At 32.0% G+C, this 5,827-nt stretch overlaps 1 protein-coding gene across 1 annotated transcript in view; it reads right to left on the bottom strand.

The window, feature by feature from the left end:
• Window positions 1-655: 655 nt before the first annotated feature.
• Window positions 656-5,827, bottom strand: part of LOC110031474 (stromal processing peptidase, chloroplastic) — a 200,039-nt gene continuing 194,867 nt past the window's right edge. The window contains exon 25 of the mRNA XM_020734683.1: window positions 656-899. The gene's annotated coding sequence lies outside the window, so the exon portion shown is untranslated. The remainder of the gene's footprint in view (window positions 900-5,827) is intronic.

Genomic DNA, 5,827 nt, shown 5'->3' with positions numbered 1-5,827 from the left:
GTATTAAAATATAAATTTTAAAATCCAATTTTAATGCTCCACAATTAAAGCAAAAAAGCCCACATCATGCCTGTCTGAAATCATAAAAATTAAAAAAAGGAAATTATTAGAGCGATCACAAAAAGATAAAGATTTAGTAAAGATCACACAACAAGGAAGCAATAATACTAATAATAACAACTAATCTCCTAAAGAGGGTAAAACTGTTGCTTTTTATTGCACAGCTGGAGTGCTACAAGCGAAAATGAGTTGCTTCATCCAAACCCCACCGCCCAGGCACAGTTACCACTCAATTATGCCACTTCTCTCCATATCGATATAAAAAACTTTCCATGTCTTAAATCTTACTCCCTCGTTCTATCAGAAAAATAAAATTGTAATTTGGCGAGTGTTGTATGAACAAAAAATACAGGCCAGTTTTGTCTCCACGCTCTCCTTAAGATTATTTATTTATATGAAGATAACTTCAATTTCCAATTAGATTTGTGCTTTTGTAACCAACCGTACATTACATGAAGTATTAAAAAATAGAATCAGTCGAAGCCATCTTGGTGAAATAAAAATCACAAATTCAAATACAGTTATTCATAATGACAGAGCCATGTGGATAATATCAGCATGCACGCTATAAAGGAACACATACTGCAAGGCTTACTGAAACATTAGCTTGACCATTCCACAAAGGCATTTGATATATAAAAAGATGAGTTTACATACAGGTAAAAAATATACATCCTTATTTGAAAAAAAATTACATGGGAACATGTGATCGATGAAGAATTATAAAAATTGTTCTTTAAAATTCCTCGTGGATTCGCTTTTGGCCATGCACCTTCGAAGCCTTTTATGTTGTCACCATTGGTTTTCTATGACAATGGTATTCGGGGAAGTGATAATACCTGAAGCATCAAGTGATAAAAGTCATTTTGCTGAATCGTAATTATGAATTTTGCATGTGTAATAGAGCGTTCCAATGCACATTTCAAGTAACTCTTCCAACGCAAAAACAAAGAATATGCTTGCAGAGAAACTTTCCCATCACTGTTTAAGTTATGGTGATTTCATTGAAATAGTAAATACTACCAACAGAAGTACAGCTTATTCTTTAGCTTAGAACTATAATTATTCTTATTTCTTCCACATGAGTATAAATTCGTTAAATTATAGCTGTTTTTCATCGTCAACGCCATCATTAATCATATCCTAATTACATAGATTTAGCTGTAAGAATTCATAAGCATCATTCCTTTTGAATGCAACAAAAAGCTGTAAAATCCATTCTTCCTTCATTACCATTGAATGTTACAGGAGAAATTCATTATAATTTTATGCTAGTCTTTATATGTACCCTCAAATCAAATTAGCATTGATATATTTTTTTCCTTCCTAATTATATTACGTCACCTTACTTGTCTCATACATCCTTCTTAATTTTATTCGTGCCATTACCATCACTCGATGTGATTGTCGTCGACTTTCTCATTAGAGTTGCCATTACCAGTACTCCTATCCATTAACCATAATGCCTCATTATAGTTTCAAAACAATCTAGATACATCCAGATTAATCTCATAGATCACTTTTTTTAAGAGACCCAGATATTTACTGTAGCAAAAATAAAATGAAGATCTTTACTTGTCTGCATACTTTTCGTTAACTCGTCATCGTCAATATCATTAACAATATCCCAAGTATTTGGGATCTAATTTGTAAATCCTCTTTTTCCATTTATTCTTGTTTTAAGTGTTTCTAATTATCAAGACTGCTCTTTAAAAACCATTTTGAACATGCTTTATCCATTCTTCCATACTCTAATACTAATTTTGTCAAATCATCTAACAGACACATTTTCTACACTTCAATGTACAAGTTCAAACAATCAAGCTTTAGTTTTAATCATTTTATCCTCAATAGATATCCCTTTAATATTTCTTTTAAGACAATCGCTCCTTTACTTAACTTTTCTAGTGCATCCATATTAACACTCAATTTTTCTCAAATTCTAACTTCAATATCAATTACTATTTTATAGCCCAATATGCTGGTCCAAAAAACATAGTTGGTATAAGTACGCTTTTATAAACTTTGCCCCTCGATGATAACCTTTTTGTCACACAAACTGTCCAAGGCACCTTTTCATTCTAGTTATTTAATCAAACTCCATTTACTCATCTATACACCTATTTTTCTATATAAGAGATAGAGGATGCATAACTTTATCAAACCCATGCCATCAAATTTTCTAATCATATTACAGAACAATTATTAACAGCGTGCACTATAACATATACCTTCTTTTGATGCAATTAATTAAAAATTCCCTATCTTCTAAAAATTGCTATCATGATTCTTACTTTTTATTGATTTCTATGAATGTTTCACTAATTAAAACATGTCATTAACAATAATTACAAAATAAGACACATTGACATATATATCCTTTTTTAACATCTCCATAATTAATAAAAAAATACAGACTGAGTGTTGCTCTTTGATATAAACCAGAGTAATTGGAAAATCCCTAGATCTCTAATCGCTCTCTTAATTAATCTTATGTCTCAATTTCTATTTCCTTAGACCAAAGTTTATTATATAAATCACCACTAACATAATTTTTTTGCTTTACTTGGTGCCCGCTTCACAAGATTTCTAATTTTGCCAAGTGAATGCATGATCCAGACACATGGCATGTAATGAAGTGTTTTTAAGAATATGAGAATGGAAATATCAAAAGATAGAAGAAAAAAAACTTAATAATTTTAATAATGCTTTATTAAATAAACTTTCATGTTAGTATGAGTTTGTGATGAATCACTTTAGTTATAAGATTTTGTTGGATATTTTAGGTTTTGTTGATAACCTTCTTATAGTTTAACAAATACACTCACCCGTTGTGTATTTTTTTTCTTTTCCAAACTTGATTATGTGAGAAAAATAACATTTATTTAACAATGAGATGAATTTGAATGAATTTTTTTTTAATTGGAGTCTATAAAAATTTGTTTTGCAAACATTTTTTATAAGTAAATGTAATATGCATAAAATTAACTAACTATGAGTAAACTTTAAGAGAATATTGCTTTACTTTTTATTTTAAAATCATTCAGGTTACTTGGAAGATTTCTTTGTGAATTGTGCCCTTCTATTCCATTGAACTCTCATCTATTAATATTAAAGAGGCGGGATAGATGTTAAATTAGGACTGACTTAGCTTTTATGTGATTTTTTATGATAGAATTGCTAACTCTCCAACTTCCAAAATTTTCTTGCACAAGCTCTACCAAAGCACATAAATTTAATAACAAAAGAAAAATAGAAATTACCACTTGGATATCAAGATATTTTGTTCATGAAGTTTAATGTAATCTTCTTTTAACATGAGAACAAATACGAGAAAAACAACCAAAACTTCACAAAAACAACAGTCGAATAATAGCACAATAATATCACAATAACACCATAATAAAACCACAATAATATCGCGATAACTCAAAAACACAACCAAAATATCACAACAATATCATAATAATATCACAATAAGACCGCAATAACATCACAAAAACACCTGAAAGACACTATAATAATAACAATGAAAGACACTATAATAATAACAAAATAATATCATAATAACACTCAAATAACATCAGTTAAATACCACCATAGAGCCGCCATAATATCACTAAAATAACGCCATAATAACACATAAATAACACCACAATAATACCACAAAAACATCATAATAACACCGTAATAACACCATTCGAATAACACCACAAAACTGTCACAATCCCACTCAAATAACACCACAATAACAACACAATAACTCTAAAAAATACCGCAATAACACCTCAATAACACCATAAATTACTGCAATAACACATTAATAATACAACAATAACACTGCAATAACACCTCAATAACACCATAATAATACCACAGTAATGTCATAATAACACCAATATCATTAGTCGAATACCGCCACAGAGCCGATACAATACCACTCAAATAACACCTCAATAACACCATAAAAATAACACTAACACCGTAAAAATACAACAATAACACCATAATAACACCACAATAACGCCACAATAACACAACAATAACGCCACAATAATATCACAATAATAACTTAATAACATCACATATTATTGCAATAACATTATAAAATAATATCGGCATTACAAACGCAGCTAAACTCACATTCATTTTAAACTTTTCGCCATTATTTTCAGATTCCATCACCTCCATTTAAACATCTCATCATTTTTTTAGATTCCATCATTTCCATTTCAAACTTCTCACCATTTTTTTTTTATTCCATCATCAATATTTCTCGTCTGACGAGAGAGAGAGAGATTGAGAAAAAATGCACTGCAAAACTCTACCAGATGGCGTTAGAAGAAGATGGAGATTTATTCGACGCAAATGATTTTGTTTCCAAAGTAATAAGCTGGATCGGGTCAGGTCATGCATTAAAATACAACGCGTTTCATTTTTTATTCAGTGGGACTGTCACTTATAAGTAAATATTAATATTATATTGTTATTAGAACTAATAATATAATTCTTTAAATTAATGTTATTAAATTTTTATGTAATTAGAAAGTATGTAGAGGGCAGGTAAATTCTTGGGAATTGACAAAGACTAAGAATATTAAGGTTATAAGAGGTGGGTGTTTTTAATCATTTTTACTTGTTTAAATAAGTTAATAATATTTAAGACCTTTTTATGATGTGAATCATACAGTTATTATATGTAGGGGTGTAAACGAACCGAACACTAACGAACAGAGTTTGTGTTCGTGTTTGGTTCGTTCGAAATTAAGTTTATTTGAAATAAACTCATGTTCGAAATTGTTCGTGAAGTCATTGTTCGTGTTTGTTTCTTAACAAACGAGTCAAACACGAGTTGTTCGCGAATGACGAGCCAGTTTGACATCCCTAATATTAATATATTTAAATGATAAATTATATTGATTATATAGCTTATATTATATAAATGCGTAATATGTATATTAGTATATTACTAATATAATGCATTAATATATTATTGTTATTAATTTATTATAGATTATAATTTAAAAAATTTAATGTTTTAAAATATCATCAATTTTTTATATATAATTATTTTAAATTATTTTATATTTCGAACAATAATGATTCGAGCACGAACGAACGCATCAGTGCTCGTGGTTGGTTCGTTTAACTAACCGAATGAAAAAAAAATTGCTCATATTCGTCTCGTTTATTTATTGAACGAATCGAACACGAACTCATTGACGAACCGCACACGAACTGTACGCGAACAACACACGAACTGTACGCGAATAACGAGCCTCCCGTGATCCCTTGACCGAGCGCTGCCCTAGTTTGCGTCTGCCCTGATCGTCCGCATCTGATCGCCGCTTCTCGTCGCGGCTCTCTCTCCGACCGTCCTCGCTGGCTTCCGCGATTGTCTCCCGCGCCTTCCGCAACCGTCTTCCGCGACCTCCCGCGTCTTCCGAAATCCTCTCCCGCGACCGCGATTGTCTTCCACGCCTTCCGCATCTTCCGCGATCTTCTTCCGCGACCAGTTCCGCGTCTTCCTCGGTCGTCTTCCGCGATCGCCGACTTTCTTCCACGATCGCCGACTTTCTTCTGCGACCAAGCAGCCAGTTCCTGCCGAGCTCAATGACTAAGTATGGCCATGCCCGCAACTCCTCCTTCACCAGTGATGTTACTTCTAGCCACCCCTCCGCGACTGGGCCTCCATTGCCTAGCAATTCAGACAGTAATTATGTCCTCATCACCAGCCACCAACTCACCGGCCTAAATTACATCCAAT

The sequence above is a fragment of the Phalaenopsis equestris genome, unplaced genomic scaffold (genome assembly GCF_001263595.1).
Source record: "Phalaenopsis equestris unplaced genomic scaffold, ASM126359v1 Scaffold000826, whole genome shotgun sequence".
NCBI lineage: Eukaryota > Viridiplantae > Streptophyta > Magnoliopsida > Asparagales > Orchidaceae > Phalaenopsis > Phalaenopsis equestris.
Note: the sequence above shows the minus strand (reverse complement) of the source record. Positions and strands in the feature narration are given on the sequence as shown.